Here is a 24,307-nt window from a genome sequence, read left to right on the forward strand (position 1 = left end):
GAATAATCTGTTTGAGCCCCTAGTTACGTCTTCCAATGACGTCTTCCCCGCCCACTGCCAGTCCCCTCCGCTCCTCTGGGTTTTAATGGTGTAACACCAGGAGTGCTGTAATAATATCAAAGGAATTCCTGTGTGTGTGATCCTCAGACTGACCCTCCGTTTCTAGTGCCCATGACCAGCCTCAAATTGCACACATTCCTGCATGGGTAGGCTTAGTCAAATGTGTAGAAGTGCAGGGTGTGTGTACAAATGTGCATTGTCTGCGTGTACCTCTGAATACAGTATGTGGGAATGCAGCTGTGGGTGTGTGTGTGCGCGCAGTGGTTGTTTAACTGAGGAACACCAGGGTGTAGACTGTGGTCTTAGCTCACAGCATGTCCTTGCCTGCCTTGATTTCCACATCTCCGTCAGCCATCTCTAATTAAATTAATGAACACTGGGGAGCAACATAGGGAGCGCCATGCAAAAAAACAAAGAGCTGATTGACTTCTCCCGGTGTGCTGGCTCTCTTACTGAGACAAAGACAACAAGCTCTCCACTCCTTGGGCTGGGCTGGACAACAACAGCAGCCAAAGAGGCAGGGGAGTGTCTCTATGCTCCTTCTCCTCCCTCCTCCTCCTCTCTTTATTCAAACCGCTCCACTCTATCTTTACTCCTCCTTCCTTCTTACACTCTTCTCTCCATTCTTCTCTCCTGAGCTGTGGGGTGCAGCACCAGGAGTGTGGCCCTTTCCCAGATAACTCCCATTTCCAGACCCCTCCCACCCACCACTACCCACCGTCTCCCCAATCTAGAGTTGCACATTAACACCACATTGCCTTTAAGACGGCGTGCAGATGTGTAAAGGACCACAAAGTAAAGTAACACACGCTGCTGTCTAATCGTGCAGCTGCAGACCGAACAAGGGTGATGGGCCAATCAAAACCGCTCAAAGGGGGGTCACATTCAGGTAAGAGCTCTCCATTCTTTCCCTGACGCATGGCAAAACAGAGACACCCCTCCCCCCTATTAAAATATAGAACGGACTGTCTTCAGTCTGGCAGCAGTCTAGCAGCCATCCTCATCAAGCTACTGAGAGGAGTGTGAGTGAGTACTGAGTGAGCTTCTTCTAGTATTGTAACTTAATGGCCCCTGGTCATTGCATAGGTGACTTTTTGGTAAATGGTAAATGGACTGCACTTATATAGCGTCTTTATCCAAAGCGCTTTACAACGGCCTCTCATTCACTCAATCACACACCAATGGCGGCAAGCTACCATGCAAGGCGCCCGCTCACTGGGAGCAATTTGGGGTTCAGTGTCTTGCCCAAGGACACTTTGACATGTGGCCAGCCGGGGCTCGAACCGCCGATCTGCCAACCTTGCGATCATTAAACGGCGGCTCTACCTCCTGCGCCACAGCCGCCCACCTTTTTCTTATGATGACTGATGGACAGATGATTCTATTAGACAAATGTATTTGTTGTAAGTCACTTTGGATAAAGGCACCTGCTAAACACGAAAAATGTAAAATAAATAAATACATTTTAAAAAGTTAAATTTAGAGGAGCTTCACATAGCATTTGAGGACCAACTGCTCCTTTGTAGCATTTTTTCAGGAACGCACAAGAGACTGTGTGCAGCCATGTTCACTTAGGCTACAGGAGGAGTTTGCCTCACCGGAGCCACTGAGAGGGAAATCCATATCCACCTGATCTGCCTGATGGGGAAGAAAGAAGCACTACCACACCACCTCCCCCTGCTGCTGTCTGCATCTGCTCAACAGACATCTGTCAGACAAAGGAAGGAAATGCACATGAAACATGAAACATTTAACAGTGATATTTACCCAATGACAATAGAGTTATGCATCAAAATGCCAAGTGCTGTGCATAGTAATTTGTGATATACGCCATTGAACCATCTCAATCTTGGGTTAGGCAAACAATGTTGAATCTGTTAGCCTAAATAAAGTGTTACTACACAGGTATAGATATAATCAAAAATATTCTACAATAATATCACTGGCCTACTGTAGTGTAGGCTGCAATACTACAATAGTCTATGGTAGCATAGATTTTTTTACCAATCTTCCAAGGTTACTGATAGGGCTTTCACACCAGCAAAGAACCATTCCGGTTTGCGTTCGGGAACCTCCGAACCTTGGTGCTGTCTGGCGAACCAGCCCGTGTTCATACCAGTGTAACCAGAACCATCCGAGCTCATCAACGATGGGTGATGAAGGGGCGGGATAAACAAACATGTCACAACTAGATGGCAGCTACTTCACTGGAAATGAGGATAATATCTTCCACTACAGTATCTGAAATAAACACTATTTTCTATGAAACAAAACAAAATACACTTTCTACACGCGTTCTCTTACTAACCAGCTGCTCCATTACTGGAATAAAAATGGTTTACGAAATTTGCGTTTGCGAGTGTGAGCGTGTGTGTCTTTGCTGAGCATGTGAGGAAGATTGAGAGAATGATGAAACTTTTGATAATTGTTTTGATCACTAATGATTAGATTTAGATTAGATTACATTTTGTCTCCTTCCTTCTTGCTGGTCTTTGCATCCTAGAATATGACACACCCACTGACGACGTGACATTTTGGTTCCCGCTAGAGAACCACTATTTTCTGGTTCCCGCTGCGAACCAACTTTTCAGTCTCCGGACCAAATGAGTTTCGGTCTGAACGCGCCGGCCGGTTGCCCTAGACTGAAAGCCCTATGAGAGGGGCCCACCTTATGCCCTGGCACTGTAGCAGTTGTGGGCCAACAAGAGGTCATCCAGAGCCATTATCAGTAATCCACTCATGCTCTCTTAGAACCAACGTAGGCGACAACAACGCCTCTCAGAAGGTTTGTAGTAACCCAGCTGACACCTTCACCTTAAATGCATTACGGTAATGCTTGGGTCTGAACTTTTTTTATTTGTATTGAACAACCAGGAAGAATAGAGAAAGAATAAGCAGCATTTCCTAAAGCGAAGCAACCCCCCTGGTTTTAACAGTGTTGCAATCCTCAACCGCAACAATTGCACATGGCAGCCGTAAGAAGAGGAGAACACGGCGCAGTTTCCTCCCTGTGCAAGGCTTTGTGAGATACTGAGGCATGTCTTTTACGATGAGATGATCGAGAGAGTGATATGAGTTTACCACATCCTTTATTACTCTACAGCTGCTGCCACAAGGCCTTGTGTATCCACAGTAGGGATGGACGGTTTTTCGGTTAAACCGAAAACCGGGGTTTATAAAAATAGAAACGGTTTTTTATCAAAACCGTCAGAAACCGGAAAAAAAAAAAAATAATATTTTTTATTTTTTTCCCTATGTTGTTCAAAGAATAAAACTGGAACATGTCACATGTTTGTCGTGTGTGAAAATAACAATGATACAGTCTGAATCTGCCGCGCAATGAGTGAGAGGTTTGGTCAGTTGTGAAGAATAACTGAGGATTAATATCTAATTGGGATTATATTTAAGGGTAACGAATCACTCTATGGGAAAGATAGTTGCCTTCAGTTATTGGTAGATAGGAAAGTGTTTTTACAATTACTCGCTTACATTTAATAAGATCATTTTCGCTGCTCTCTGTAAAGCGCATTGGGTCACTTTTGTGAGAAATGCGCTATAGAAATAAAATGTGATTTGATTTGATATCAATCAATCAATCAAACTTTATTTATGTTCTATAGCACAAATCATGCATTGAATGTAACTCCAAGTGCAGTATTTACTAAACCACAATATAATAAAACAAGAGCTATACGGATCAAGAGTGTTTGTGCACAGCGCCACTGTGTGTGAAGGCGCTACTGAAAGTGATGACAGAACGCATGTCTCAGAAGATACGCGGTCACTTAGTGACGCAAAGGTAGTTCTGTATTTATCTCTATCTGTATTAGTACATTTATTTAGAAAGCTCTATCCGCTTGTTAAGTCGTGACGTATTTCCGGGGCCAACGTTGGCTGAGGCGCTGTCTTCGAGATGCCGAAATAATAATAATAATTAATTATATTTATATAGCGCTTTTCCGAGGCTCAAATACCCTGACAATGTGGAGAAAACGGTAAAGTGCTGTGTCCCTTGTTGTATGAATAGATCCGAGTCTAAAAAACGATTAAACTGTCATTCTACCGCTGTAGTTCACAGGTACTCCGGTGCGGAGAATTTCTGATTTGGACTCGGAAATGGCTAAACGTCACTTTTGACGTCAGACTTAACAAGCGGATTTTGACAGCTCTACCATGGGCACTTTTATTTTGATGGGGCATTCTTTGTTGATTGACTTACGACAGTTCAGGACGAGTCAGTCTCGCGGCATGTGGTTTTTATGAAAAGCTTTAAGTATGTTCACTGCATAATTCTAAGTCTAATATTTCAGTGATTATTGAGCAGTATTCAAATATTTAAATACATTGAGCAGCAGCTGAAACTTTGTCTAAGAACCAAGATATTGAGAAAGCAGTTCATTCAATGAAGACGCTGTTCCAAGAGATGATCTTCCGTGCAGGCGTGCACCCTGGATCAGCGGAGCTGGTGTGTTAAGTGTTCATGTGTTTTCATGTATGGTGTAGCTTACAAAAGTCTGCCTTTCCACTTATATTTGTGAAACAAAGTAGCCTAAATGTGTTGCGACTGTGCTTACGGTGTTTTAATGGTGTTCGACATGAGTGTATTGTAGCAGTAGGGCTCAATTATTTGACATTGTCGCTCTCTTTTTTTTTTTTTTTTTTTTTTTTCCTTCCGTTTTTCGGTTAACCGGGAAACCGCGGTTTTAGTCTTTGACGGTTTTTCGGTTTCAATAATTGGAAACCGTCCATCCCTAATCCACAGCAATCATTCTGTTGAGATAGGCTAGTCAAAGAGCACACCCTGTGGCCTAGAAGGCAAAGCAGAGGGAGTGACATATTGCTGAATGGAATGAAATAGTACGAGGCTGATTTTTTTAGAGAACAGTTGCCGATAGTGGAATGTCAGTGTAAGGAGTGAGTGGGGCTTGAGATCCACCGCATGGCCTACCCTACATTGACAACCACATAACGCTGGAGCACATTTAAAGTTCTCTCGATGAAGATGTAGGCCCTGATCACTTGAGCTGGAGGTCGGTAATTTCCATACATCAGACAGACCCCTCAATACTGCGGATCTTCCTATCTCTACACAGTGGGAAAAACTATGCCACTATGCCACAGCATGGCGGGAGTGTGTTAGTACTGAGACGGCAATAGCATGAGCTCACAGAGGCAGACAGAGTAACCTAATCCCTGTGACAGCCTGCTAAAATCACAGGGCTCTGGTGCCTTCTGGAATGTGCTCTGTGTGCTCACTCTCTCGGCCCCTCCAGCACAGCTGCACTTCCTCCAACACGTGCACAAACACACACACACACACACACACACACAACGCGCACTGAGGATGGATGGTGCCGTATAGGACCAATTGAGAGATGACTAGGCACAGCACAGTTCAGCCCAGCCCAGAGTGTCAGTGTGTGTGAGAGACCCCAAGAGACTGTATCTTGTCCAGGCTGTCCTGAATCCTCTCAAAACAAAACTGCAGCAGAGCAGCAAAGGGTCATGAGAGACTTGGCAGGCCAGCTGTGAGACAGGAAGTGGGAACACAGGGGTGCACAGGGGGTTGGAAAGTGATGCAATCTGACACAGAGGGCCAGCCAGACCCACGGGTTTAGACCCGTCAAGATACCATATCTCTGCTTGCATTGATGCATTTAATGCCCAGTATTGCCTACATGTGAGATAAGAAGGATCAAGTTCAAAACGGACTAATCGCCCTTACATGGCCTTAGGGGACACTGAATTTGAGCCATACTTAGAAATTCCATACCAGCATCGCAATATAAAAAAATACTAACAACTAATTTCCATAAATGTGCCTTTCGCCCTAATATTGATTCAGAGCAGAGGGACCTGGAGGATGTTTTTGTGGGCACAGTGAATAGGGACCACTGCTATGATGAGTGTGTGAAAGCAGTTGGTTAGCCAACCCCTGGGATTAACATTTCAGAGTTTTGAAAGCCTGAAATAGACCAACATCTGGATCATCCCCTTTGAGAATAGCCAGAGATCCACTCAGTGACATGGGTGGAGGGTACCCATCCACCCAGTGTTTTAGTGCACTGTGTGTACGGCAACTGTTGCACAATAGGAAATCTAGCTAGTTGGGTCACATGTTATATTAAGTTGCCCTCACACGTGTGTAGTTGAACACTAGTGACAACTGTGGATGACGTCATGTTACATTGTTTATAGGTAGGCCTAGGCCTTTGCATAGTAAGGGAGTTGTGCGTTCTGTGTTACACAATTGACAAAAGGCTGAATAATAGCGCAAGTCAGTCAACTCTATACCATTACCAAATTATAAAAAGGCACGGCTGTTCTAGTGTTAACTTGCAAACGCGTGTGTTTTGGACTACCGATTTACCGGCTTCCTACCTGGCTGGCTCCCTTGCCTCGCCCAGCTGCCACTGCTGTCTTCCTCCCGCGACCTGTATCTGGTAGCTTCACCACCGAGGTAACCATGTGGATCAACAGGCTGCTAGGGTTGGGTACCGAAAACCATACATCCGGTACCTACCGGACCAAATTGCAACAGAGATTTCGGTACCTCTCTGTCGCCCCCTGGTGCTCCGAAACGGACGTTATATGCAACAGTCAACCGCCCCCCCAACGGGACCCCCCGCCCCCTCAAAGAAAAAGGGATTATTACGGACGTAGACCCCAAACATCTTACAAGCAGGCTAAAATATCTGTTTTTTAAACGCACCGAACCCGAATCTGGCGACAGTGGGAAGCCCATGGGCTCGTTGGTAACGTTAGTCCGCCAGTAGTCTCGCATAGCCAGACCTATCTCCACACTTCGCTTCGCACTGTGCCAGCGCTGGAGAGTTTTTGCTGGGTGAGATGTCTGCAGATGAAAGTACCGTATTTTCGGAGTATAAAGCCCAATTTATACTTCTGCGTAAAATCGACGGCGTAGGTTGACGCGCACCTCTTCAAAAATGTAACTACGCGGCAGTGCCTACGCAACCGTAAGCACTGTGATTGGTCCGCTTGGTAGCACATGATTCCGACTCTCTCGTAGGCCAAAATGCGGAAGCCATGACAGAAATGTAATTTACTTTTTCTGTAATTACTTATTAATAAAGATTTGAAAAATTATGATAACCATCGTATTATCTTAATTTAATGTCATTTCAATGCATCATAGAACTTTTATTTACAACAAGCATAACAAAAATCGCTATAATGCCGCTTTGAGTACACTGTTCCAACGGAGCGCCCAATGGAAGCATCAGGCACAGCCTTCCTATAAGGAGCGCGATTCACATTTACGAGATGTACAATCCAGAAATAAATTATTAGTTACAGGGAGCCCCATGGCTGTTCGTTGGGTTTAAATGATATTTATGATAGACATAATGTAAAGTTATCTATAAGAACTGTGATTGGTCCGCTTGGTAGCGTCACATTCCGACTCTCTCGTAAATGCGGAAGCCATGACAGAAATATAATTTACTTTTTCTGTAATTACTTATTAATAAAGATTTGAAAAATGATGATAACCATCTTATTATCTTAGTTTACTGTCATTTCAATGCATTATAGACATTTTCTTTACAACAAGCATAACAAAAATACATTTTTTGATCGCTATTATGCCGCTATGAGTACACCGACCAACGCGACGCAGTGACCAACGCAGAAGTATACATTGGGAGAGCCCTTGCGTACGCTACGGCGTAGCGGCGCGTAAATTCGACGCAGAAGTATAAATTGGGCATAAGTCGCATCAGTCAAGAAATGCGTCATGATGAGGAAAAAAACATATATAAGTCACACTAGACTATAAGTCACATTTATTTAGGAATGTATTTCACAAAATCCAAGACCAAGAACAGACATTTAATCTGGAAAAGCAAGTTATTCAACTACACAATAGCACACAGAACAACAGGCTGAATAGGTGTCCGGTATGTTAACGTAACACATTAACAGTTATTCAACTACACAATAGCATAAAGAACATACCTGGGAGGCTGAATAGGCTAAATTAACATAACAAGCCAGCGAGTCCAACAAGCAAGTTACCAGTAAGCAAGTTCACCAAGCTAATGTTAAGCTCCCGTTAATGTTTCAGTTAATTTCTTCAGTGGTACAGGAGCAGCATATAGTTGTCACAAGCCCAGAGCGCCCTCTCGCGGCTGTAGAGGGTAATGTTTATTCCTTGGTTCATGTCAGTCAGTATGAAATTATATATATATATACATATATATATACAGGGCTCTACAGTGCGACCATTTCACTCGCATTTGCGACAAAAAATACATCTGTGCGACTAGAGAAATAAATTCACGAGCACACGTGCGAGTACAGATTTTTTATTTATTTTTTATTCTAAAAATAAATCTGCGCGAACCGTGTGGCCACATTTTAAGCCGTCAGCCAGCCCGCTACGACCACGGGAAGTCATGTTAAAAGTGAAGTTACTTCTGTTAAACTGGCGCGGCTAAGCTAACATCGCTAATCGCTAACTCCCTCCTGGGCCTTAAAGAGACAAGCGCCCTTTTCTCATCTCAAGCTTCATTAGCTTCATTAGCTCACCACATCTACAGATTTGGTCCCACACACTCCAGATTTGAACCCAATGTTACAACCAGGGTTAACTACCGAGGGTAGAAAGTAGAAAGCTCTCAGACCTTCAGAACCCATTGAAAGTAGTGGAGGTACTCCAGAAGTCCAAATGCATCTCTAATCCTAGGAAACCCTAGGAAGCAAGTTGCCTAATGGCATGAAAATGCAACATGTTGTACTTGAGTGTGGCAGAGAGGTGGGACCCCCGGGGATGGTGGTGTGCTAACAGCTAGCCGCCGCAGAGGCACCGTGCTGGGCTGGCCACCTCCACATGTCACCACCCGGGCAGCATGGGGCTGGGGACTGGTCATCTGGATGTGGGGTAGTTTAATACCCCTAGATGTGGAGTTGTCTGGCCACCGTGTGTGACTGATGTAGCCTGACCCAGCAGCAGGGAGGTGGGCAGCATGGAGACAGACCTCTGCATGGCCTGGCTGGGCTGCTAGCTGACATACCTAGCCCTAAAGCCTGGCTGGGCTGCTAGCTGCTAGCTGACAGGCATGACATGGATGAATGAATGAACATGCTGCTAACCAGGAGAACTTGACACAGCTAGTTACCATAATACAATGCCATCAACTCTGCGTCTAGTAGGGCTGTAGGCATGGGCCAATGTGTGATTTTGGTGCAAAAATGGCAAAATCACTAATAAAAATGTGTTATAATTACATTTTTCACTGTGCTCCTAAATTTCTTTGTGTGCCCCTAACATTTTTCATTTAGGAGCACATGTGCTCCTAGTGAAAAAGGTTAGCGTAGAGCGTAGAGCCCTGTATATATATATATATTGATATATTGATATATAAGTCGCACCTGACTATAAGTCGCAGGACCAGCCAAACTATGAAAAAAAGTGTGACTTATAGTCCGGAAAATACGGTAAGCAAGTTGAAACGTTAGCAAATATAATTGCTGTGTTCTGACAGAGAAAGTTGGTTAAAATGAGTTGTTAGTATTGTGACTAGAAAGTGTTTGATTATCGTTCCATGGTGTGAATAGTGTCAAAGAACTAGCAAGCTAGCTCAGAGGTGATTAGATGAGCTAGTCTGCTGGCACACTTGCCAGCTAAACAGCTAACTGGATGCACTTTATTATTTTAGTTAAAGTAGACATACAATCTTTCTTATTCTTCTAGAATTGGGCTTCATGGTAATACCATAATGGTATATTTACAGTACATGTTCAGTGGATTGAAGCACTGGAACAAACCCTCATTCATTGGAATTGTCTATATGGATAGATGGACATAGATTCTTTTTTTCAGGTGAGAGTGTAAGGTCAAAATGACATTATCTGACTGCATTGTCCACAGCCGCCCAATATTCAATCAGAATGATGTTATAAATTGATATGGATCTCTTATTAAATTATACTCTGGCTGTTATGTTTGCCTTTTGGTTGATTGCAAAAGAGTGAGTGAGGAGGAAAGAGAGGGAGAGAAGGAGAGAGAGCAGGATGGTGTCTGCACACCAGAGAGAGAGAGCAAGAACCAGGTGAGAAAGTGGACAGGACCACATAAGTAGCCTTGAGAACCGATGGTTGGCAAACACCAGGATCTATGTTTTTTTTATTGATTCACTTTGTCGCTGGTTTTAAACAATGAAACAAACAATAAATTACACCTAGCCTACATCTTTCTTAGCCTTAGCTTAGTGTCTCTAACACACACTGACTGCAACCTGTCCATGTGTGCCTGCCATCATTCATAGAAAATAAAGTGCCAAAAGGCTGAACTGCCCAGGAAGCAGGAGTTAAAATGTTTAAAGGAAGGGCTAGCCTACATACAATGCTGGAATAGTTGTTTCAGTGAAATCTTTGACACAGTATTTCATATCTTGGTTCCAGTGTTTGCAGCATTCGGCGGAGACCTTCGTTTTCGACTACACTGTACGGGCGAAGGTCCTGGCAGATAAACCCAGTGATAGACTTGGTAATAGTCGTAGCCGTAGCCCTCGGGGAGTTAAAAGGAAGCCTTGCTTAGAAATATAATGGTCCCAGGCTTTAGATTTGTAGGCTAGACGTGCATTTGGTATTTGTTTTTCCCCACTTTCAGCCATTCATCATCTTCAACGTAGTTGGTTCACTTCCGTTCTACAACGCGCGCGTGCAGCTTGTTCCCCCCTCCCCCCGCATTTATTTATTTATTTAAAATATAAATATTTTGCAACGTGAATCAATAATTGGATCGCAAGAGACCACAATACGATAATCGCCGTAACAATATGTTGTCCCACCCTTACTTATAATTCACTATATCACAATCCCAATGGATCAGAAGTTTACAAACACTAAGTTGACTGTGCCTTTAAACAGCTTGTGAAAATTCCAGAAAATTATGTCATGGCTTTAAAAGCTTCTGATAGGCTAATTGACATCATTTGAGTCAACTGGAGGTGTACCTGTGGATGTATTTTAAGGCCTACCTTCAAACTCAGTGCCTCTTTGCTTGACATCATGGGAAAATCAAAAGAAATCAGCCAAGACCTCAGACAAAGTCTCCACAAGTCTGGTTTAACCTTGGGAGCAGTTTCCAAATGCCTGAAGGTACCATGTTCATCTGAAGGTACCACGTTCATCTGAAGGTACCACCTTCATCTGAAGGTACCACCTTCATCTGAAGGTACCACCTTCATCTGAAGGTACCACCTTCATCTGAAGGTACCACGTTCACCTGTACAATAGTACTACAGCGTTCTGTCTCCTAGGGGGAAGGGGGGAGGCCGAAGAACACCATACCAACCGTGAAGCACAGGGGTGACAGCATATGTTGTAGGGGTGACAGCATTATGTTGTAGGGGTGACAGACAGCATTATGTTGTGGGGGTGACAGCATTATGTTGTAGGGGGGACAGCATTATGTTGTAGGGGTGACAGCATTATGTTGTAGCGGTGACAGCATTGTGTTGTAGGGGGGACAGCATTATGTTGTAGGGGTGACAGCATTATGTTGTAGGGGGGACAGCATTATGTTGTAGGGGTGACAGCATTATGTTGTAGCGGTGACAGCATTGTGTTGTAGGGGGGACAGCATTATGTTGTAGGGGTGACAGCATTATGTTGTAGCGGTGACAGCATTATGTTGTAGGGGTGACGGACAGCATTATGTTGTAGGGGTGACAGCATTATGTTGTGGGGGTGACAGCATTATGTTGTAGGGGTGACAGCATTATGTTGTGGGGGTGACAGCATTATGTTGTGGGGGTGATGGACAGCATTATGTTGTAGGGGTGACAGCATTATGTTGTAGGGGTGACAGACAGCATTATGTTGTGGGGGTGACAGCATTATGTTGTGGGGGTGACAGCAGTATGTTGTGGGGGTGACAGCATTATGTTGTAGGGGTGACAGCATTGTGTTGTGGGTGTGACAGCATTATGTTTACATTTTTTACATTTACATTTTTGGCATTTAGCAGACGCCTTATTCCAAAGCGACTTACAATCAATACATTTGAATACCAAGCATGTGAATCAGCAATCCACCATTCGTTGCAGGAAGAGTAATCTAGCTCGGGCCCGGGGCCACTGATAGAAGGAAAAACCTTCTCCCTATCGCCTTCTACTAAAACCTCTTTTATTTTATTTTATTTATTTTTTTACTGGAGAAACTGAGAAACAGTACAAGGGGGGCAATAGAAGTTATTAGGGACACAGTAGAGGGGAAAGCGGATGTATTTAGGAGACGTAGTGGTGAGGGTCAGAAGATGTCTCAGGAGGAGCAGTTAAGATGTAACCTGAAGAGATGGGTCTTCAGTCTACGACGGAAGATGGGTAGTGACTCTGCTGTTCTGACAGCCGTGGGGAGCTCATTCCACCAGCGGGGAGCCAGTGTTGTGAAGAGACGTGATCGGGCAGCCCGACTGCTGTGTAGAGGAATTATTTAATTATTTTAGAGGAGGTGGGGCCAGTCGGCCAGCCGAGGTGGAGGAGCGGAGTGAGCGGGCAGGGGTTTGGGGGGTTACCATTTCCTTCAGGTAGGCAGGGGCTGTCCCTTTAGCTGCCTGGTATGCAAGCACCAGGGTCTTGAATCTGATGCGAGCTGCTATCGGGTGCGAAGGAGAGGGGTGACATGCGAGTATTTGGGGAGGTTGAATACCAGCCGGGCAGCAGCATTCTGGATGAGCTGCAGAGGTCTAATGGCTGAAGCGGGGAGCCCAGCCAGGAGTACATTGCAGTAATCCAGGCGGGAGATGACCAGTGCCTGGGTCAAGAGTTGCGCTGCCTCTCTGGTAAGGAATGGTCGTATCCTTCTGATGTTGTAGAGGAAGAATCTGCAGGAGCGAGCCGTTGCTGCAATGTTCTCCGCACAGGATAGTCCATTGTTTCCTCTATATGCATTTATTGGTGGCGGACCGCCACAAATGAATTTCCTCCGCCACTAATTGATTCAGTCCACAATTATTATTTTTTAAAAATAAAAAAAATCCACCTCTGAACATTTTAGCTGATTAAAATATATCTGATCCTAGATCAGCGCTATAATGGATGTTGACTAAAAGTGCACCTAAATCCACGCCCATCTCTCTCTAACCGCTGATCCAAAATCAGATTAATAACATTAAACATTCAGTTGACGACGTGACTAGGGGTGTAACGGATCACCTAACTCACGGATCGGATCGTGTCACGGTTTTTGAGTCACGGATCGGATCATTTTTCGGATCAACACAAAACATTTTTGTTTTTATAAAAACTGCTTTTCCTTGAATTCTGTAAAAACACCACTTTTACTATGTGACAAAAACCAACAACATTCAAGATGTCAAAACTGGTAATATATATATATACATACTAGTGTTGTTCCGATACCGATACTAGTATCGGCATGGCCACCGATACGCACAAAAATGCTGGTATCGGTATCGGCGAGTACTAACAAATAACACCCGATACCAAACTTGTGATGCGCGTTTTGCACAGGCTGCATTCGTAATTCGCTCTTAGAACGCTGGAGCGCACAGTGGTATCAACGTCATAAAGGGACCAAGCAATTTGATTGGACAAGAGGCATTCCTTGAGTGGTGATCAGATTTCCAGAGCGAATTTACGAACGCACCCACAGCGTCCCGCAACTCGGTGAATGAATTGTCTCCGGTGACGGTGTGAAGACACGAGAAACATTCAATTTTTTAAGTTGAGCAAAGTAAATAGGATTTTACAAGTCCCGTTAACAAGTATATCATCACCTGTGATCGGCAAGCATGGCCCCTAAGGATTATGTGGCAGAGAAAGGTACGTTTTGTTTTACCGGCGTTACTCATACAGACAGTGTGTGGTTGAGTTGCTGCTACTGTTCAATGAACAGAACAGGCAAAGCGACAGGCACTGCTGGGGATGAAGAGCTATGTAATGTTATACGCGTAACTAATAACTAGCTATCGTTCTTGACTTTTGATTTCAACAATGGTGCCACGTTTGCCCACTTTTCACCAGGGTAACTAATTCTGTTGGCCAATGCATGGTAGCTAAAAAACCAACCCCGTTTCATGAAGCACACACCGGACTGTCAAAGTTATAAAAACCAGTGTCTAGAACTTTTAAGTCTACTTGCGTTTAGCTAGAAACTTTGCTAGGAGTCTCCGACTAGAAGGTTTAAACCCTAGCAGCATTCTTTGCTTGTCAGGCTTCAAAACTACCCGGATGGAATAACTCGGAAGAAGTCCGGGCCAGTCTCCGTGTCAAACCTAGTCGAATATGGAAGTGATTTCACAAATTCATTGAACTGCACTTTGACAAATCGTGTGCCTTCACATATATTAGTACCTGGCCACATTCTTCTTTTGATGGGCGACACCGCCTTCACTCCCCAGTCCCACAGGCCGGCCCTGCTGTTATGATTAGTTACAGAACCAAATGGTACCTTGATTGAGTTGGTTAATAGATTTTTGTTGATACTTTTCACGATACCAAACACCCGATGCCAGACTAAGTGTTAGCAATAATTTTACATCGAGGTGAGTATGCGGCTCAAAAAACATGTTTTTTTGTTTTGTTTTTTCAAACGCCGTGGTATCGGATCGGTACTCGGTATCGGCAAGTACTGCACGGTCAGGTATCGGTATCGGTATCAAAAAATGGTATCGGAACAACACTAATACATACATATATATACATATATATATATAATATATATATATAACATATTCTACACTCAAACATTACATAATTATACTGAAATACACTCAATTTAAATGATAGGAGAGAGGGAGGAGGCGCCTGGTTGCAGCAGTGAATCACTGGGCTCTTTAAAGCAGATGAATAAACATGTTTTATGCCACTTTTAACTAAATAATAAAGTGAACCCTTATTTTGAACATGTTATGAAAAAAATGCGTTCTTCTCCGCCGAACAACGTAACATGATACACTTGTGGGCCGCGTTCGTAAATTCGCTTTGAGAGCGCCGGAGCGCACACTAGGTCCGACGTCATAAAGGGACCAAGTCATTTGATTGGACAAGAGGCGTTCCTTGAACGCTGATCAGATTCCAGAGCGGATTTACGAACGCAGCCTTGTTGTTGTGGATTTCCAGCTTCACGTGTAGTGAGCAAACAATGGATTCTTTTTCTTTCGCATTATCAACCTATCATTGCGCTTTAGAGTAAATCAAAGCCCGCAACTGTCGCGTCTCTCTTTTCATGACAACTCTACATTGTGATTTACAAGAGATATTAAGTAATATTATTACTTGTTAACATTTTGCAATTGATCCGCGGTACACATGCGTTCCGAACCGTGGAGGGCGATCCGAACGGATCACGGAATTTCCGTGATCCGTTACACCCCTAGACGTGACACAAGGGCTACTCCTGATTGGTCTAAATGTGAACCGGCATGAGAACCGTGCAGACTCAACCATCCCTGCTCAGCAGTCTTACCTGCCGAAATGCTCGGGCGCCTGTGTTTTCTCCTCGCAAATAACGGGCTAAAAGTCACCGGTAGCACCATCTAAAAGATACAAAAAGCTGATCTAGCTAGCTAGGTGCACAAATAAGATATCACGTTAAATAACTTCGAAAAATTAAACGAAAACAGCGACAGATGGATGCATTTTTCAAGAAAAAAGATGTCCCAGACACTTTAAACATTGCTGAAGCTAGCAGTGGCTATGAGCGATCCGAAACTGCATGGCTGGCAGGAGCAAAGGAGCTAGTTGGTGGATCAGCTAACAACGTTTATGGCGGGGTACCCCCACCACCACCAGCTACAACTACAGCGGGAGAACAAGCAGCAGCTACTGTGCGCTGTGGTATGTACACCAACATATATTACTTTCGTTTGTTACTTTTATTTGGACTTTGGATTTTAAGACCACTCATGAAAAGGTCCAGAGTTTCTTGTTGCAAACGGAGGAAGGACAAACAACAGGTGCGTTGAAACCAACACCCAATCATGCCAGGACGATGGCTAATTTGATAATTTTGATAGCCATCACATCTAGTTGAAAAACTGTCGCAAGTTGAAGAACTCGCGCAAGTTGGAAATACTCGGAAACTTTCGCCAAGTTGGACATACTTTTCCTGTTGTGTTTGAGACGGAGCCAAGACTGCTCGTTTGGAAGGACATTGGATCCGTGAGTAACGTAAACCTTCAGAGCTGATGGATGGAAACCGGTAACACAAGTTTATATTCTGTATATATATTTTTAAAAAATTGCCATCCTCCCTCTAGTTTTGGTTGAAATTAGGTCGTTGTTTTGAGCGCTATGCGCGCGGACAGGGCTCTCCGCCACTAATGTAAAAATTCCTGGAGGAAACACTGTAGTCGGTTATCCAGGATCACTCCAAGGTTCTTGGCTGTCAGGGAGGGGGTTACAGTAGAGTTCTCCACTGTGATGGAGAAGTCTTGGAGAGGGCAGGCTTTCCCGGGGATGAAGGAGCTCGGTCTTGTTAAGATTGAGCTTGAGATGGTGGTCTGCCATCCAAGTTGAAATGTCAGCGAGACATGCTGAGATACGGGTTGCCACGTGTACATCAGACGGGGGGAAGGACAGGAAGAGTTGAGTGTCGTCTGCGTAGCTGTGGTAGGAGAGCCCATGTGAAGAGATTACCGAGCCAAGAGACTTGGATTATGTTGTGGGGGTGGACAGCATTATGTTGTGGGGGTGACGGCATTATGTTGTGGGGGTGCTTTTGCTGCAAGACGGACTGCAAGACGGAGACGGAGATACACTTCACAAAATAGATGGCATCATGAGGAAGGAAAATTATGTGGATATATTGAAGCAACATCTCAAGACATTAGCCAGAAAGTTAAAGCTTGGTCGCAAATGGGTCTTCCAAATGGACAATGACCCTCAAGCATACTTCCAAAGTTGTGGCAAAATTGTGGACAACAAAGTCAAAGCCCTGACCTCAATTCCGTGATCCGTTCGGATCGCCCTCCACGGTTCGGAACGCATGTGAACCGCGGATCAATTGCAAAATGTTAACAAGTAATAATATTACTTAATATCTTACTTAATATCTCTTGTAAATCACAATGTAGAGTTGCCATGAAAAGATAGACGCGACAGTTGCGGGCTTTGTTTTACTCTAAAGCGCAATGATAGGTTGATAATGCGAAAGAAAAAGAATCTGTTGTTTGCTCACTACACGTGAAGCTGGGAATCCACAACAACAAGGCTGCGTTCGTAAATCCGCTCTGGAATCTGATCAGCGTTCAAGGAACGCCTCTTGTCCAATCAAATTACTTGGTCCCTTTATGACGTCGGACCCAGTGTGCGCTCCGGCGCTCTCAAAGCGAATTTACGAACGCGGCCCAAGTGTATCATGTTACGTTGTTCGGCAGAGAAGAACTCGAAATGCCTCCCTCGTCATTTAAATCCCATGTATGGAAGCACTTTGGCTTCTCTGTCAACTATGACGGGAGGCACGAAAAAGGTAGCTCGACAACTTCTGATAATGTAGGCATTTTTTTCATACCATGTTCAAAATAAGGGTTCACTTTATTATTTAGTTAAAAGTGGCATAAAACATGTTTATTCATCTGCTTTAAAGAGCCCAGTGATTCACTGCTGCAACCAGGCGCCTCCTCCCTCTCTCCTATCATTTAAATTGAGTGTATTTCAGTATAATTATGTAATGTTTGAGTGTAGAATATGTTATATATATATTATATATATATGTATGTATATATATATACATATATATATATATATTACCAGTTTTGACATCTTGAATGTTGTTGGTTTTTGTCACATAGTAAAAGTGGTGTTTTTACAGAATTCAAGGAAAAAGCAGTTTTTATAAAAACAAAAATGTTTTGTGTTGATCCGAAAAATGATCCGATCCGTGACTCAAAAACCGTGACACGATCCGATCCGTGAGTTAGGTGATCTGTTACACCCCTAGTGATTATGATAATAAAGAGGCGTGGTTTACTTCAAAGGTTGCTGTGTTATTACATTGTCTGGGTCACATAACAGTGAAACAATTAAATGGTAAATGGACTGACTTATATAGCGCCTTATCCCAAAGAGCTTTACAACGGCCTCTCATTCACCTATTCACATACACCAATGGCGGCAAGCTACCATGCAAGGCGCCGGCCGCTCATTGGGAGCAATTTGGGATTCAGTGACAATTATATTGTCAATGGCAATTATTTCTGAGACGATTAATAGTCTACCCACTGGGAATGTGATGAAAGAAATAAAGCTGAAATAAATAATTCTCTCTACTATTATTGTGACATTTCACATTCTTAAAATAAAGTAGTGATCGTAGCTGTCCTAAGACAGGGAATGTTTACTAGGATTAAATGTCTGGAATTGTGAAAAGAAAATCTGGCTACGGTGTATAACCCTAAACTTCCAACATCAATTATACTACACAGGTAGTCGATATAAAGGGGTTGTAGTGATCTATTTTAAAATTGAATAACAGAACTATTAAGAAGAAACATTTCCCTTTTCAATCACAAATGGACCGGTCCTAGATAGGAAGCAAAAACATCTCAGTAGCTGACCTTGAGAGAAACACAAGGCAAGCTTCCATCTATTCAACCCTAGACCGTGACGCACCAGAACCTAATACCTCTATTTATGAAGCCATCTATTTCCTTAACCCCACCTGCGTCAGTGGAGCCTGAACATCCATGACAATGCGCTGCCTGCCTGGTCTATCTGCTATCCACATCAGGTCAAACAATGGCCTCATCCGAGCCATCCAGGATACTCGTGAAATAAAAACAAGCCTTCAAATTATCTCACCATCATTGAAACGCGGCAGTGGATTTCATAATCACTGTCCTTAAGTTTACAAAGCAGAGGGATCAATCATATCAACTGTTTGCTCAATATTTGTCTCATTTGTGGCTTGCAACTGTGATGTCAGGCTACTTCATAAAGCTAATGTGCATATGGAGGCAGAAAAGGGGATCCAAACAAATAAAAATGAGGGATGGGATGCATGTAGCTGTATGCCTCTCCCCAATAGTATGCCTCCTGAAGAAGCCATTGTTGCAGTCAAAATAGCAAATAATTTGTAAACCGCAGAGATAATGATCCCAAACAGTGTGTGTGTGTGTGTGTGTGTGTGTGTGTGTGTGTGTGTGTGCGTGTGAGAGAGAGAGATGTAATTGATACACTGTCGTCATCGTCATCTTCATACTCCATAACAGTACAAGCCTCGGGCTCCTGTCACAATGGAACTAAACAAGCCACTTGGGACGGAACTGGGGGACACGTGTTGGAACTTGCAGGAGAATCTTGGGAGAAGGAGGTATGCCAGAACGCATGATGCCACACAAGTATCTTGGGCCGGAGTAAAACAAGTGAAATGTTTGAAAGACGGGTGACAGGAGAGGAAGTTGATGTTTCACACAGAACCCACCTGTTCTGCTGCTGGCAACGCTCCTTCCCTTCTTACGAAAAATCAAGTCAGGGTGCAATGGTGCATTCACATGTGTTAGGGTTAGTCTGGAAAGTCTGAAACTCATCTTCATTGAGCCACTTATACACTTGGGTGCTGAAACTATGAGAATGCCTCTCTTTGCTGAAACAGTTTTTTGGTTTCTTCACCCATAGCGTAGACTTCATTGAGGCGTCAAACTTTGACACCCTAACTTAAATCACTTGTGAAGCCTTTCGTGTTATAGGATACTAGGCCTATATAGCAAAACCATATCTCAATGGCTGAAAATTAGGAAACAAGGTATAAAACCACTGTTGTCTTCATCAAAAGACAGATTATTCACACATCCTCATTCTTACCTTTACTTCATCATAAACCCTAAACCATGATAGACTGATAAAAACCAAAACATTGAGACTGTGGATAACTTCCCTATAAAATGAAGAAGTTAAAACATAGTATGAAAACCAGACCGCTTGTTTCGTTCTTGCATGATAAATCAAGATGAACATTTGGTAGCTTTCCAGCTCACATATAGAATCAGTGCACTGTGTATTCTAATTATAGGGTGGTAGAGAAACTTTGTCAGACCATTTTAGACACCTTTGAATATGCTGGGTTTGAGGAAAATGATAGGCCTAGACAAATCAACAGAAGTGTTGATCACAGAGCTTATGAATGTCTTCAGAAGTCTTCAATGCTCTAATTTCAGGTCAATCAGCTCGAATGGCCTCTGTATTCCCTGGCAAGATGCACATTGTGCATTGTGTGTAAAGAGAGGGCCACTCTTCAACTATCCTACATGTCCAGATCCCTGAAATGCCTCTGAGAACACTGATGAATCAAAGTCCTGAACACAAAAATGAGCTTTCCAGAATAGGTGACTTTAGCTGACGTCTGAATGGAAGAACATCTAACTTCCTCTACATCTTCATCTGATACGGACTGTAAAAGATGGGTATGTAGGCCTACATGCATGAGCTGTGATAGTAAAACCCTTCAGGCAGAGAAATACATCATGAACGAGAAATTAGGAAGTGAGAGGTTATGCAATATTGGAACTGGCAACAGAAGAAGAAGAAGAAGAAGAAGAAGAAGTGAGAAAAGATGATGGAAAGCCCCCCCCCCCCCCCCCCCCATTGCTCCAAAACATTCCCTACCTAATAGACCAGAGTGCTATTTCACCAGAGTGCTTTTTGATGACCAGAAACTGCACAGTTAGCGTTTTCTACTGAGGTCAGTAAATTTGGCAACTGGAGACCGCTAGTTAACCAAAGCCAGGCTTATGGGATGGCACAAGGGGTTTCGAGGGCATGGAGCTAAAGCAGCAACAATAAGAGTAGCCTAAAGCTAACCACATCTTATTTGGGGTATGTTTATTCCTCTCAAAGCTTCGTCTAAGTGAAACATCAAATAGGCCTACAGTCCGACAGGAGTATTTGGTCTCAACAAAGTGGTTAATGCGAGCTAGCTTGCTTTTGGCAGCTCTCTGGGCAGTGCTTGTGAATGAGAGACACATGAAGCAAATAAGGCCACGTCACTGCAATGTCAACATCTGTAGTCAGCCGGATGGTGAGGGCTTGGAAGTGGAGCAGGGGGCCCCTGTCCTGAATGGCAGCGCTGTACTGTATCTCAGAGAAGACGTGAGCCTAAGGAGGCTGGGAGAGGGGGAGGCTGGGAGAGGGGGACACGGAAAGGGAGAGTCGGCCTTCTCCAGAGAGGGCTCCCTCAATGGACTGGGGTGACTTTTAGCCTTAAAGGAAATGGCACTTTATAAATAGCTGGCCTCAACCCCCTTTCTATCCTCCTCCCCCTAACTCCCTTGGCAGTGGGGATACAGTGCAGTGGATACAGTGGGGATACAGTGCTGTTGCAGACTAAATGTCTTTCCCTTTACCCTCCTTTTAACCTTAATGAAAGACTGTGGAGAGGGCCGTCAGTGTGACACTACACCATTCACCAGCTGCAGAAGGCCCCCTGCCTCCCTCACAAGCAGACACACACGTGTCCCCTCCCCCTCTCACACACACACTCGCTGTCTCACAGCAACCCAGTCATATGTTTCAAGTGAGGACAAAAAGGAGAATGTTGAAACCGAGAGATATAATGACAAAATTCCAGACTGCACTTTGCGAACCTGCGTTAACATAGGAAACTGGCAAGGATAAGATAACTGCCTTGTCAGTCCCTACACTTGACAATGTCCAATACTAGGCTGTTGGCGATAACAGATGTCAACTTGCACAGTGATGATATGCTCAAGAGCAGGGCCCAGAAAATGGTTTATGCCTAGGCTACCTGCAAAGGAATACGATTATTATTAAGTAATATAATACATATATATGCCATTTATCTGACGCATTTATCCAAAGCGACTTACATTGCAATGAGTGCATACATTTCTGTATATATTCAGCAGGAATCGAACAACCTAAGCATTGTTAGAGCCATGCTCTACCAACTCAGCCACAGAGGACCACAGATAGTTATCACAGCTAGATACATTGTTGCATTGCAAAGCCAACATGATCTCCTAGACCACAGACTCTTTGCAAACTTCCTTTTAAACTGCCGAGATGAATAGATTGGTTAACCAAAACTGACATGAACCAACAGTGTCAGGTGCACAGGAGAGATGGGACATATGCTCAATGAAACGGTGTAGGCTGCAGTGTGCCAGGGAGGGACGGTGATGGTCACATCATCATAGAGTTATCATAGGTGATGGTCACATCATCATAGAGTTATCATAGGTGTGGTCACATCATCATAGAGTTGTCATAGGTGATGACACATCATCATAGAGTTATCATAGGTGATGGTCACATCATCATAGAGTTATCATAGGTGATGTCACATCATCATAGGTGTGGTCACATCATCATAGAGTTGTCATAGGTGATGACACATCATCACAGAGTTATCATAGGTGATGTCACATCATCATAGAGTTATCATAGGTGATGTCACATCATAGAGTTATCATAGGTGATGGTCACATCATCATAGAGTTATCATAGGTCACATCATCATACAGTTAGGGAAACACCTGAAGGATAGGCTGGACGGACTACACCTGACAGGTGCCACATCTATAGACAATCTTACCTATTCTATACCTCTATTGTATCAAAGTCATGCTTCAGTCCCGCAGACACTGAGACCAGCCACAACATGGGACTGATCCAGGAACAGTTCAGATGATCACTAACAGGAACACGGCATGTATAATGATGCGTCTCCTAGCCATGCACAGACATGGTGGACTACACACTGGTGTTGCCACCTAACCACTGTTCCACTAGCCTAGCTGGCTACCAGGGTGAGAACGAGAAGCTAGTGAGATGTCTGTTTCCTTGGCCAGATACTAGAGCTAGACGGCTAGCTAACAATGGCTGACTATGTATTAAGCTGTGTATGATGTGTAGGTAGACGTCAGGTAGTGTGTACCATTCATAGTCACATTAAAGCATGACTTCGGATCTCTTCTATGCCATTGTACGATCCCTGTGGGAGTTGTGGCGTTCCCGACCACAGCGAGCTAACGTTAGCCAACAAGAGACCAGAGCTAGCTGACTGGCAGAGACATGCTAGCATGACCATCTGAAACGGGCTAACAAGCCCAGGTCCCTGTCCCTTACCTGGGTGTTGATCGGCCGTACCTGCCCTTATGTCTGTGTAGAAGAGACCATGTATGGCCACGGACACCAAGACGCACAGAGAGACGATGGCTACGGCTAACACCTAGCTAGCGAGCTAAGTTAACCTTGCACAGCTTGGCTGAATCATCAGCCTTGGTGGAATAGCAGCATGACATAGCTAGCCTAGCAACCCCCTAGTGTTCCTGCTGGCTCCGCCCAGCCACATGAACCCGACGCTGCTATTGGCTGACAGAGAAAATACTATTTTTTGATTGGACGATTCCACGGTCAGTAAATCAGTCCAATGCGACAGTGGTAGTGACACTTTCCAGAGGCCCATTCTACATTTATGTGAAGATGTTTTCAAAGTGGACTTACCTGTAGCCTATGTTCTTGAGTTTCAATTCAATTGTCCTAACATGCACATACCGGTAATAGTGATTGTCAATGTCAAAAGCAGCGTGTTTAGAAATGCAGCAAGAGAAACGCACTCCTGTATCACCTGTGTGCATTCAATCTGTTAACCCTTAATATGACCCAATGACCTAACTCTATGGTCAATTTGCTTTTGACGGCACATGGCATGGCATATCACTTTCTGTTATGAATCCTTGTATTTTTTAATTCAATATGTATAATATATAGCCTATATATATATACAGTGGGGAGAACAAGTATTTGATACACTGCTGATTTTGCACGTTTTCCCACTTAGAAAGATAGATAGATAGATAGACTTTATTTGTCATTGTTACAGTACAGGTACCAAACAACGAAATTTAGGAGGGGAGGCTCCCCTAAAGAATGTAGAGGTCTGTAATTTTTATCATAGGTACACTTCAACTGTGAGACAGAATCTAAAAAAAAAATCCAGAAAATCAAATTGTATGATTTTAAAGTAATTAATTTACATTTTATTACATGAAATAAGTACTTGATACATCAGAAAAACAGAACTTAATATTTGGTAAAGAAACCTTTGTTTGCAATTACAGAGATCAGACGTTTCCTGTAGTTCTTGACCAGGTTTGCACACACTGCAGCAGGGATTTGGGCCCACTCCTCCATACAGATCTTCTCCAGATCCTTCAGGTTTCGGGGCTGTCGCTGGGCAACACAGACTTTCAGCTCCCTCCAAAGATTTTCTATTGGGTTCAGGTCTGGAGACTGGC

General features: G+C 43.7%; 1 protein-coding gene across 1 annotated transcript in view; it reads right to left on the minus strand.

The window, feature by feature from the left end:
• The window catches only part of nck1b (NCK adaptor protein 1b), an 81,950-nt gene extending 58,684 nt beyond the window's left edge, over positions 1-23,266 (minus strand). The window contains exon 1 of the mRNA XM_080548775.1: positions 23,136-23,266. The gene's annotated coding sequence lies outside the window, so the exon portion shown is untranslated. The remainder of the gene's footprint in view (positions 1-23,135) is intronic.
• Positions 23,267-24,307: the final 1,041 nt, after the last annotated feature.

The sequence above is a fragment of the Nansenia antarctica genome (assembly GCF_963989245.1).
Source record: "Nansenia antarctica genome assembly, chromosome: 19".
Classification (NCBI taxonomy): Eukaryota; Metazoa; Chordata; class Actinopteri; order Argentiniformes; family Microstomatidae; genus Nansenia; species Nansenia antarctica.